The sequence below is a fragment of the Balaenoptera physalus genome (assembly GCF_965194825.1).
Source record: "Balaenoptera physalus genome assembly, chromosome: X".
NCBI classification, from domain to species: Eukaryota; Metazoa; Chordata; class Mammalia; order Artiodactyla; family Balaenopteridae; genus Balaenoptera; species Balaenoptera physalus.
The window spans coordinates 9,590,279-9,603,569 of record NC_138903.1 but is presented as its reverse complement, the minus strand read 5'-3'; the positions used below and the strand labels follow the sequence as shown (position 1 = coordinate 9,603,569).

Below are 13,291 nucleotides of genomic sequence, written 5' to 3'. Positions count from 1 at the left end.
AGAGCTTCCCTATCTTGAGAGGAAAGTTCATTGGAAAGCTTTGGGTTTACTTCCGGCTTTGAGATTCTCTTCTGGATAGTTCAAGCTCCTACATGACAGACAAGCAAATAAGTGGAGACATTTCAGTCATAGTTTTTTCAAGCGCCCGAAGGAATAAATATTGCTATTTGTTGTTAAAGGATTTTATTTGTTAAGGCTCATGGTACATATTTTTATTTCTGGTGAGAATTCACAGAATTGTATGCTCTTCAAGAACCTAATTTGTTTGCAGATTCCTCCTTGTCATTTTTGAAGAATTCTTGTAGACTCCAGAGTCTGGGATACTTTATCTTTTCCTATGCCAAACTTAGCAGTGACTAAGAGACAATGCTGGGGAACCCAAGTGACAGAGTAAGAAAAACAAGGAATATTCTTAAGGGCTCTTGTCTGTTTAGGTCATCGCTCCAGTGTAAAAACAGTGCATTGGGTCAGGGGTATCATGGCAATGAAACAGGACTTCCCTACGAGCTTTTCAGTATCTTATGCATTCAAAGGCTCTACAACACATAACATGGAACTTATCATGAACCCTGGGTCAGAGGCCACTTGTACTCAGATGGGACATGTTTTAAGAGATTTAATCCGTGGAAAATTTATGAGAAAGATAGATGGGTGTTTTGTTGTTTTACTAAAAGGAGTCACTCACTTTTTTTCAAGGACATATTTTCCCCTCAATCCTCAAGTAAGTCACTAGAGATCAGCAGCTCATTTGTGTAGAGTTTGGAAGGCAGGAAAAAGGAATGCTAAAACGTTATCCATGCTTATTGATCTATAGTAAAGGTACAGTGTCTCTGAATATTATAATTTAAGGCAAAAGGACAGTGAATGATCTAGAACCAATGATTAGCAGCAAGATTTTACTTTTGTACAGGGCTGTAGAGTTTATAGACTCTATTATGTAACAGTCATATTAACTATTCCTGCCTTGTGGGGTGAGGAGAGCAAGCAAGCATTATTAGCATCTGTTTATAGAAGAGAGAGATTCAAGGATTTACCAAGATCACACCATCTAGTAAGTGACAAAGCTGAGGTAAGAAGGAAGGCCTTTGATTCCTTTTTATGCTCACTTTCAGGAAATTAAAAACAAAAGGCATGCTTCAACATACTTTTAATTCTCTGATCACCTCTTTGTGTCTTTTTTTTAAAAAAGATTTCTGGTATTTGTAATACTTATTTCCTTCTTTTCACTCTTAAATGAAGACAGTCGTAATGTGATTTTAGTGCTGGGAGTTGGAGCCTCATATGAAGCAACGATCAAGGTTGAAGGCAAGGCAGGGAGTGGGAGAAGATAATGTGAATTGGGGATTCACAGTCAGCAAAGTAGCAGTGTTGCATCTCTTTGTGCCTTTGTGCCTTCCTTCCATCGGTTCTGGCTTTTAAAGACCCTTGGGATTAGATTAGGGCCACCTGGATAATCCAGGGTAATGTCTCCATCTCAAGGTCCATACACTTAATCACACCTGCGAAGTCCCTTCTACCAGGTTCCAGGGGTTACTGTGTGGACCTCTTTGGAGGGCTGTTACTGTGCCCACTACATCATATTAGTCAACAGATGAGTTTCTGGTACTGCTCTCCCACCACCCTCCACCAGGTTTGTGAGTATGTGCGCATGACCATCTCTTTATTTTCCTCCTTCTGTATTTATATATATATTTTTGTTTTTTCATGATGTATCACTATTTATCCCTTTTTTATGTTCTCTTTTCCCTTTGCTGTGTATTTTTTTCCTTTATTGTTACAATTCTTTTCCCCTCCTCTTTACCATTTTGTTTGTATTTCTTATCCATTTGGCTATTTATGGCTGTTTTGGACTTGTTTTATCTTCCTGTTCTTTCCTCTGTAATTTAATTTTCTTATCACTTTCCTTTAAGCCCTTTTGGTCTCTATTTTTGTACATCATTGACCCAATCTTTTTCTGTCCTTCTTCAACTTCCCCTCCTAACCCTTGCTCTCATCCAGAATTCTTATCTCCGTGCACACACATTGTTTCACTTTTGTGGCTCCTTCAGCCCTGACTGTGAAGTTTGTACTTAGCAGACAGGATAGGTGGGGAAGCAGACATAGCAGGGAGAAGCCATTGGTGCTGAGAATTACAACCTAGGCTTCTATAGGTCTGCCTTAGAAGGCCCCAAGTTCTGCGTCCAAACTTGACCCTCTGGAGCTCCTGCTAAAATCTCTTAGGGAGACCTTGACAGAAAAAAAGTACATAGTTATTGATTATACATATGTAAATATATCCATGTGTTCAATAAGAAGGGTCAGAATAGAATTTGGAGTGATCTGAATTATTTAGTATGGATTAAATTATTTTTGGTGTAGATTTTACTACTTTTACAACAACAATGACAAGCTTTTAAAATATAAACAGTCTACATCATTGTTTTCTCAATTTATATTTGTTTATTTTGTATAATTCTAGTAAAGTGAGCATTCGATCAGCTGCAGAATTTTCATTGATGGATATTGCCGATAATAATGTTACTGATAATGAAATGGCATTATACATGTATAACTGAGATTCTTAGTCTTTTTAGACCACAGACCTAATCCATACAGAATAATATCTAAGTTATACATTTTCTCTCCATAGAAATGCTCATGCACAAAATTCTATATCCATTTTCAGGAGATTCCATTCATAAATTCATTGTACAAGTATTTACTGAGCACATACAAAATGAACAAAACAGAAGTACTGTTCTAGACATGATGGATACATCAGTGAATAAAATAGTTCAATACATCCTTTTTAGAGATTACACAGAATAGGGAGATTGACAACAAATCAATAAATGCATAATGTGCCAGATGGTAATAAATAAGAGGACAGAATGATGGAGCGGAGTTGGTAGGATGGTAAAGGAAGCTTTCTCAGAAGGTGATATTTCATCAGAGATATGACATAATGGAGGAGCTGATATTTAAAGGATGAGTCAACCATTGTTAACATCTGGCTATCACTTAGGTTCCTGTGTGGCAAGTCAGTTTAGACAGTCAGACAAAGCCCTTTTTGTCTGTTAACGTGAAGAGCAGGTTTTAATTTAATTTCTTACGCATAGCCATGAGTAACTAGAAATTAGCACATTCGGGGAAGACATAATCTTTCTAAGTTATTTGGTTTTCCAATTTGACTAAGCAAACGTATGATTAGCCATTGAAACCGTAGCTCCAAAGATGGTATTAGATTGCCCACTTCTGGGGAATTGACAGGAGAAATCATTGCAGATAAATTTTGAAAAGGAAATTTTTAAAATCTGACACCTTAAATTTTTTACAGCATCTAGATACACAGTATTGTCCAATAGCAATGTTTGTGACGCTGGAAGTGTTTTATGTTTTCTCTGTCTGGTGAATAATCTTCCTTAGTGGTTTTCCTTTATAGCCACCAAGCCCCTATTGTTTGAAACACCCCAAGGGCCAGAAAGACCGAATCTTTACCCTAGAGACAGGCTTTCTTAAGATCTAAATGGTGGCTCCCAAGATCCTGGCCAAGTAAGCTGCAGTCCTCCTGGATCCAGTTTTGGATTTTGCAGCTGCTCTGTCTTGGGCTCACTCCACGCCTGGTACCACGGAGAGGGTGCCTAGACTGTGGTGACTCTGTGAAGAAGGGCTTCTCTTGAAACCCCAGTCCTTCGCTTCAGCAGGGCCAAGCTGTAGAGATCTCTCCTCAGGCTTGTGTTTGTATCTTTGGATAATTTCCATGGGTTATTGGTCTTGATTCTGGTACTTTACGTTATATAACTGAGAGGCAGATAATTGCTTGGTCTCAATTAATAACAAGAAATTGCTTGGTCATTGGAATATTAATCAGAAGGGCGGGTGCTGCTATTTCTGTTGAATGCCTGTCAACTTAATCCTGGTTGCCTTTCCTAGAGGAAAGAAAAGTTTGGTTACAAACACTGTGTTGTATTTGTCATCATTCAGAGTCCCACTGCAAAGGAAATAAATCACAAATCAAATTTACCTCACCAACATCCTCAAAGTATGCCCTTCAGAATGTCACTTTTTTTTTTTTTTTTGGGTAGGTAGCTTTTCATAGTAAAGGCACAATTCCTTTATGTTATTTATATGCTTGAAATATAGGCTTTCTGTTTTCCAAATCCAGAGACAAGGATTTAATTTTCAAAATTAAAGTCCTCTGGTCAAATGCTAACCCTTGTGTTTTAGAAATCTGGGTAAACGTTGCTACCATTTTTCTTTTCTTTCTTCCTTTATTCTTTCCTTTTCTTTCTTTTTTTTCAACACTGTCTTTATTATAAACTCAAGAGAGGGCTAGTGATGTGGGTTTTTTACCCCACAAAGTGGAGAAAACATGATCTCTTGTTTTACATTTTACTTTTTATTTTACTTATCAAGCAGGAATTTGTTGGGCTGGTTTCTCACCTACTAACTTTCTAGTATCCTGGGGTTGAGGATTGGCTACCACACCTCTTTAAAAGGTCAATACTGATGGGCAGAGATTTAGCATTCTAATTATAAAAAATAAATGGAAGTAAAAAAATTAGAAAACATTCATATAAAAATTCAGAACATTAGAACCTTTAGTTTCACGTTTAGGAATTTGTATGAATAATTTTTTTCAGTATCTCCACATGGTAAGCATTTCTTGAGTAATTTTTTTGCACCTGATAAGGAAGAAAGGAATAAAGCAACATTAGCTGTCTTGGCTTTTGAATTTCCAAAGTCTTTCCTTAGCTTTTCAATACAATTAGAATTGTAAATCATTGCTCTAATTAAGTTATTAATAATTTCCTAACTATTATTTAAGATGCACATGAAATGAGGTATATGAGATTAATACTCTAAACATGGAGATTTTTAAAAATACAATTCTTTATCACTACCCACTTATATAGTTATATGTAGTGTATAGTTAATCACTGATTCATTAATCAGAAAGTATTTGTAGTAAGAAAAATAATGTCTAGTTGTATATGTTGGAAAGAGGTAGTAAAAGTGGTAATAAATAAATATAGATATTAAAATACTTTCTGATTTATGTACTTCATTTATTTAGAAAAATATACTTTTGTTGAATTTCCCATCTGATTTTTATGACGCATCTAGATATTGTGAAAATAAAGCTATAGCAGATACTTGAGAGCCTTTGGAAGGAGAGAGAAGGGACATTTCAAAAGTAGCTTGGCCGTAAGTTGCAAATTACTTATGGCAGATGGTCTTGTTTCCCTTTTTGTTTTATCAGATGTAAGTATTCACGTCTTAAAATTAAAAGCAGGACACAAAGATAACTCTTTTCTCCATTTAAATACAATTTTTCCTTATTGGCTCTAGGTCCTCAAGTAATTATACGTTTGCATTGTTTAAAAATATATAATGAGGTACATTAAATCTAAATTAAGATGATACAGGGGCATTTCCTATGTTACAGAGGAGTCTTTTGGATGAATTCGTCTATTCCAAATTATTATGTAGATACTTAGGATATGAGCATAACCTCAAGTCCTAGTATTTACTTTACGATATACTTGCAGAAATCAAAGATATTGAATATCTATGTTACTACCTGTCTTTTCCCACTTGAATTCCAATATGTAGAACTAGGCATTATCTTTCTCATAAATAATATTTGATTAATTTGTTAGTGATTAACTATATACCAAAGGGATATCGGTAGAGAAAATTTTAGCAAAAACTTCTTTGTACTAGCTTTGAATGCCTCTATTAAGCATTATAATTATTTTAAATTATTAAAGTTGTTTATGAATTCTTCAAATTAAATCAATTATTTGTCAGGGCAAGTTTAATTTTTTTTTGTAAAGTACATAATATTTTAATTAGTTAGGGCCAGATAGTAAATATTTTAGGTTTTTCTGGGCTTATGGCCTCTGTTACAACTCTGCCATTTTAGCACAAAAACAGCCCTAGAAAATACATAAATGAATGTGTATGTCTGGTTCCAATAAAACTTTATTTACAATAACAAGCAATGGGCTGGATTTGGTCGATGGGTCATGGTTTGCCAGCTGCTAGTTTAGAGGATAAACAGCTGTGCGCCTGTAGAACTAATTTGTTGAGAGGAACACTTGAGTGAACACATAAAGTTTGATGCTGCCCATGTCCTTGCTGCCCATCCTTTAGGAAACAGCCATCCCTCCAATAAGATAATGGAAATGTGCTGGAGATTTCTCTCTGTCTACATGGAGACCTTCTTAAGGAATTTTTGAGATTTATGCACCAAATAAGATCTGTCAGTGCCAAGTGAAACCCTGGTGCAAAAAATATGTTAACTCTACTTATTTTAATAAATATGTCCCCTTTTTCAGTCATTCTGATAGTTGGGCCAATCTTTATTACGAGCATATTTTCTGTTGTAGATTTCCTTTGAAAATGACCTGTCCTCAAGGTGCCAAGGTGCTCCTCTATCTCAGGATGGAGCATGATTAGCCTGTAGATAGTGATGGGCCTCAGGAAACATGCCCAGGTAGTTCTGTGAGCGCTCAGTGGGAGAGCCCTTTTCTTATGTTCTTCATGCCGTAGGTACTGTGCTCGTCAGGTGTTAAATAATGATAGAAAAGTATAGTCTACAGTGAGCTTTGAATTGCAGGAGGTAAAACTACAGCACATTGTGATTTCAAACTCAACATCCAGTTTTACGATGACCAAATAGTCAGAGATAAATTTTCTAGTGAGAGAATTATCCAAGTTTCTGATCTCACTTTTCCCCTTCCATTGTTGACTTTACCCAAAGAGAGAACATTGGTCCTACATTAGGACTGACATCAGAGGAAAGGGAAATGTTTATAGCTGGAGACGACCTTAAAGATGAGAAGAGGATAATGATTTTGATGACTACAACAATGATTGTGACCCCCATCGATTTAAATAGCAAGTTATTGTTTACAAAATGCTATTTCAATCCTATCAATCCTTTATGATAGTTAAAACAAAGATTCCGGTTCTGTGACTTTTGAAAGGCTAAATGAAAGAAAGTGAAACTGAAATACTTGGAATTTTGCCTCCTGATACAGTTAGGAAACAGAGGAGACAAAGTTTAAACCAAGACCTAGTTTGAAGAGTCTGTTTGTTCAACCTCCCTATTTTTCTAATATTCACTGTTTCTTCTGCTGGTAATACTGGGTTTTAGAATAGTATTACAGTCAGATTGCTCATGGCTGCCACTGTTGACACATGCAAACTAGGGGAATCTACCCAGTGCCAACTGAACACCCATGAACTGGAGTTTATCACCAACTTTCAGCTAAATGTTTGTTCCTGCTTTCCTGTGGATCTGTCCAAACTCTGATTGTAACTCCTGCGTGTACTGACAACTTGATAATTTAGCATACCCAAAGGTCCATTTTTAAGGAACCATTCACAGTATGACTGTACTCATTATCCTCTGATGTTTATCTTAACGAGTACCTTCTATTGTTAAGCTTTGAATAAAATGGAGGAAATGGCAGGGAAGTGCTGGATAGAGTGGAAGAGGGAAGGTAAACCGCACTCTGATAATTATGATGACAACAGTTTCAACTACCACCATTTTTTAACATTTACAATGGGTGAGGACAGGATTGTTTTACATTTGTTATCTCATTTCATCCTCACACCATTCCCCTGAGATAGATATTATTCTTTCTATCTTACATATAAGAAAATTGAGGCTTAGAGAGATCAAGATCACACAGGTAGTAAGTGGCAGAGGCAGGATTTGACTTCAGTGCTGTGGCGTCCAAAGTGCATGCTCATAAGCACTAAGTGATACTGTATCATAATGGCTGGTCTCTACGTTGTGGTTAATTAGGAATACTTGCAGACCCTCGCCACTCAATGTGTGGCCAATCAGACCAACAGTATCAGTATCACCTGGGAACCAGTTAAAAATGCAAAATTTCTGTTCCCATCCCAGACTTCCGGAATAGAATCCAAATTTTCAGAACAGCCCCGGGGGATACATTGCACTTTAAAATTTTAAAAGTGCTGGCTTAGACTTTTCCTAGGCAATCCCTACTGAATAGTCTGAAGACCCACAGAAACACTTTGTCATCAGGAAGGGGACTGAGAAAGAAAACCAACAGAAACAACTGCAATGTACACGAAAGGTTTCACCTGCTCCTGAAATCCACATGTAGAATATTACAGAGTGGCTCAAGGGAGCGCAGGGGAATAGTGGATACACTTTCATTCAAACCAGGACACTTAGGAAAGGGAAAGGGTCACTAGCAATAATGACACTGGGACATTGGGCATAAACTGGAACAGCCCTAAGCAACCTGGGACATATGGTCACCTCAATTATAGCACCTAAGTCTTTATGGTAAGAATCCATGAAAATATTAGGATTCTCTATTCTGTAAAAAGTGAAAGTAGAGAGATGGGAAGTTTCAAGGCTACAGATTTTAAAAGGGTGACAATTACTTGTTTATTAAATTATTTTATTCCACAAATATGTATTAAACCCTTTCCTCCTTTGTCTTTTTTTTTTTAATCGTAATCAATGTTATTCTCCTTAAACCACAAAACAGAGCCTTCGGTTGTACAAACATCACTAGTTACAGTCTCGCCAGGAGGTCCCGGCTGGGGAGGGGGCAGTTAGCGGCCAGAGCTCCTGAGGGGACCTCTTTAAAATGCTAACGGCCGGGTTAAAGGACTCGAGGCAAGGGCGGTGGTGGAGGAGGCAGGGCTCCCACCCCAAGTCGCGGGAGGCAGCCCGACCCTCTAGGAGGGCCCCGGGCCCAGGCCCCTGCGCCCCGGCCGCCCGGCGCGGCGGCTGCTGCGCGGGGCCAGCTCCTCGGGGCCCCCGGCGCCCGGAGAAGGCCTGCCCAGAAGCACCCTGGCCACCTCTCCATGCTCCTCTGGCGCGCCGGGGCTCCGAGATGGTTCCAAGGACCTCGGCTCCTCAGCTAAATCTGGGCACCAGCGTCCCGGGGAGGTGCGGGTCTGGAGGCCGAGGTCTTCCAAGGGGCTGGGTGACGGGGTGGGCGCGGGCGAGGGCGCCGCGGCCCGGCGCTCCGGGGGCCCCGCTGGCTTCGGGCCTCCTGAGACTCGCCGAGGACCATGTGCGCGCGGAGGGCGTCCCGCTCCGGAGACTCCATCCCGGCCGCCGTCCACGGCGCGCGCCGCCCGGCCTCCAGGGCGCGCCGCTCCGCCGGGGACAGGGTCCGTTCGGGCGCGGGCCGCTCGGGCTCTGCGCGCGCAGCCGCTCCCGCTGGCGCCGCGCGGCCCCGGCCGTCTCCGTGCGGCGGCGGGGCCCGGCCGGGCCCGGGCGGCTGCTCCTCGGGCTCCTGTCAGGTATTGTTATAGGCTATGGGGCTCCGGAGGTGGACATGATACCACAGAACTTAACAGCATAGGTAATACTGTATCCTTTCAGCTTGACGACAGCAGTATCAGGAAACATGTTACAATAAGAGTTAACCTTACGGGAGTCATAAATTGAAAGCGTCTTTGTTCTTTTTCAATCTTGTATCTTAAGAAGTGATATAGTCTAACATTTTTTAACTTAGGAATTGTAAAACAATTTTAAACAAATTAATGGAAGGTGAGTCCAAATGTGATAATTAAGGCAAGTCGGGAAGTTGGTGTTGGAGGAGGGCTAAGAATGCTGTTTCAGTCGGTAAGAAAATAAACTTGCCCTCTCTAACGTATCACCTGGATATTCTGGCACATATGGAACCGTGGGCCAAATGGGCCATGCTGGCAATTTGTACACATGTAAGCTTTGGAGTTCATTATCTTTTGTGGGTTTCAGAATGGAGTATTTATCCTAAGAGTTTGTCTACCCTGAGCTGTACCTCATAAATGAGAAGTACAACGTGTGCATCTTTCATGCTGAAAAATAAACAGCAACCTCATCTTTTGTAAACAGTAATGTAATATGCTTAGTGAGATTTACAGATGCATCCGTTTAGATAAACCATAAGAATCCTTTTTTTCTTCTCCAGAAGCACCACTTTTTTTTCTACTTATTTTTTTTAAGTATAGCTAATTTACAATGTCATGTTAGTTTCAAGTGTACAGCAAAGTGACTGAGATCTATCTATCTATCTATATATCTCCTTTTTCAGATTCTTTTCCATTATAGGTTATTGCAGGATATTGAGTATAGTTCCTTGTGCTATACAAGAATCCTTGTTAATAATCAGTCCTCATGCAAGACCCATGGACATGTATACTACATAGGAAATTTGTTTTATGACCACCACGCTTTTCCAGCACCTAGAACTAATTCCAGCACGTAGTAGGAAGTCAGTTAAAATTTGCGGGATGAGCAAATGAATCAAATGGCATTTCAGAGATGCTGAAAGAGGAAAGCACTATTCATCGTTCCTATTTTAGTTTTTTTCTCAGAGTGCAGAATTGCTCCAAGGCAGCTCACGTAGATAGTGCCAGATCAGTACAGGAAACCAGGAAGGAGAGGGCAAAGACTGACCTTGTGGCTTTGCCAACTGTCTCTTCTATTCTTGTTTTGTTTCCTTCATTTGGAGAAGCAGATGTGCCTGCCTGATAGGATGGAAGCCTGAAAGCTTCAAGATCTGGAGGTAACAACATCCTGGTCTCTCAAACTTCCTGGGTGAATCATTGGCCAGCCACAACTATAAGATTTATCACTTCCAGAAACCCAGCCCCATCAGTGCTCTTATGAAATGCGCTTATGATCCAGAACAAGTAACAATAATTGGCAAATTATAGACAGCCATATTGTTTATACATAATACTTCATAAGCTTAAAACAATCTAATTTAAAGCTTGAAATATTCCTTTGTTACAGATAGTTCCATTTGAAAGTACTGGATCAAATTGTCCTGTGGTAAAAGATCTATGAGAAATGAGATTCGAATAAGCAGCACAGGCCCCATTTCAGAGGTAAAGATATACGTCTTCCTATCCAAATCCCATGCAATCATGCTTCCTCAGGGTCCACTCCAAATAGTGTCATCTCACTCTCCTCTAGCTTCAGCTTCTCCTCTACACACTTAATTATCTGCTCATATCAAAACCTTTCCTTGATCAAACCTCTCCTGAAAGCCACCTCTTCTGTTTTTTTATAGCTAAACCTTGCATAAAGGTAGTTTATACTCAAAGCTACTTCACATACTCATCTCTAGTCACTCCTCAACCCTCTGCCAGCTGGCTTTCACCCCATCACTCTCTTGAATCTCCTTTTTCTAAGGTTACAGACGACCTCATTACCAGTTCAGGAAGATGAGTCCTTATTGCGTTTAAGCTCTGTGGCCTTTGAATCCAGCTCTGTTTCTCCCTGACAACCTCTTTTCCTCCGTTTTCCACAACTCCTTTATTTCTCCTCCTACCTCCCGAGGCAATACATCGTGATCTCCTTTGCAGGCATCTTTTCCTTCATCTGTTCTTAAGCACCTTTCCATCTCAGCCCTCTTCACTTATCACTGTACACACATTCCCTTCACCCTGTCTTTTTAAAATTAATTTTTATTGGGGTATAGTTGATTTAAAGTGTTGTGTTAGTTTCAGGTGTATAGCAAAGTGAATCAGTTATACATATACTTATATCCACTCTTTTTTAGATTCTATTCCCATATAGGTCATTACAGAGTATTGAGTAGAGTTCCCTGTGCTATACAGTACACGCTGTTGTTAATTCCATGGATTCTGCTACCATTTACATTGTTTCAGGATCTCTTCTGTTGCAGAGAACAGAGGCATGCTTGGTTATTTCAGATAGCAAAAATTCATTGTAAAGTTACAAGAGAAGGAATGTAAGAGGAGAAAAACATCTTAGCCCTTGGGAGAACTGGAACACCACTCCAGGCAGGATGCAGAAGGAACTCATCACTGTGCAAAATTTGAGTCTTTAGTGATGGTGGACATTTACCAGGCTGTAGACTCAACTTCACCCACTCACTCACTATTTCCGTCTCTCTCTTTCTCTCCCTCCCTTCATCCCTCCCTCTCTCAATCCCCTCTCTCTTTTTTATCCGTTTCGTCTCTCTAGTCTCTAATATCTTGACTCTTCTTCTCTTTCCTTCATGGTTTCTGCTCATTTGTGTCATCTTCTGCCTCCTGCTTTCTCCTCTTTGACTACTCATAGTTCCTTGGTATATACACTTTATTCTATAAATTAAAACATTGCTGTAATTTTTATATTTGCCTTCTGGCTGCTTTCAGTGCCTTCTGGAACTAGGTGGAATATATATGTATGTACATGTGTATAAATGAATGAAAGAAGGAGGGAAAGAAGGGAGGAATGCAACTTTGAACCAGATCTACTCATTTTATCTTTGTGTCCTCAGTGGCTGCCATGATATATAATAGTTGCCAGTTATTGAGCACCTACTGTATATCTGACATTATGTCATTTATGTATATGTCTGACCTTCACGTGCTCCTAAAAAGAGATGGTATTTTCTCCTTTATAAAAAACATGTAAGGAAACTGGGACTCTCAGAGACTAAATCACTGGCTCTGGATCACCGTGCCAGAAATGGTGAAGCCAAGATTTCAAAACTGTTACGTTTTATAGGAAATATTTGATAACCTGAGTAAATGAATGCAATATGGTTTTCTGCATTCATTTTTAAATAAAACTAGCAGTAACCAAGGTGTATTTTGATAATAGTGATTGAAACAATCACTGTTACTTTGGCCTTTTATTTTATATTGGTTGGTCTTTTATATGTCTAGAATTTTTAGCCTGTGAAAATATAGACCAAGAGGGAGAAATAACTATCTTCGAATTTGGAAAGCCTATTGGACAGGTTGTATGAAGTAGAAGGGATTCAGCTGCAAGTAACAGAATGCTCAGTCTCCAACAGAATGAAACAGCAATGAAATTGCAATCTAACATGATAAGAAATCCAGAGTGGCGTGGGATCCTTGTATAGAGTATTAGAGTGGGAGGTCTTTCTCCGTGCAGGCTCTGTCCTGCTTTGTGTGTTAGTTTTGCTCTTAGGCTAGTAGCAAGATTGCTGCATCAGTTCCTAACATCATATTTAGATACAACAGTGACCGCAGGGAGAAGTACAGGCCCCCTCTTCCTTGTCTCCTTCTTAGCAGGAGACTTTCCTAGAAGCTTCTGCATATCTCATTGGCTGAAATTGGGTCACATGCTGTGGCAATGACTGCCGGTTGCTGCCCCTTCTCTCTGCCTACCTTTCACTGCCTCCCATACAGCTAATTGTGACCATGTGACTAAGTCCCCGCCAATGAGGGCTTCCTGTTGGCTGAAGTACAGATGTCCTGTCCAGAGCCCAAGCAGCCGTGTGGGACCCGAGGCAGCAGAGTGAAACGACAGTCAGGTAAGCTCATGGGAGCC

General features: G+C 39.8%; 1 protein-coding gene across 8 annotated transcripts in view; it reads left to right on the top strand.

The window, feature by feature from the left end:
- ARHGAP6 (Rho GTPase activating protein 6) overlaps positions 1 to 13,291 on the top strand; it is a 497,891-nt gene that overhangs the window by 277,912 nt on the left and 206,688 nt on the right. Inside the window, exons 1-3 of one of the 8 annotated variants that reach the window (XM_082447008.1) lie at positions 10,772 to 10,866; positions 11,972 to 12,074; positions 13,150 to 13,274. The exons of 3 other annotated variants lie outside the window; for them this stretch is intronic. The gene's annotated coding sequence lies outside the window, so the exon portion shown is untranslated. Of the gene's footprint in view, positions 1 to 9,173; positions 9,292 to 10,559; positions 10,867 to 10,910; positions 13,275 to 13,291 lie in introns of those variants that run through there. 4 more of the 8 variants (XM_082446998.1, XM_082447007.1, XM_082447003.1 and 1 more) reach the window with 4 other exon arrangements.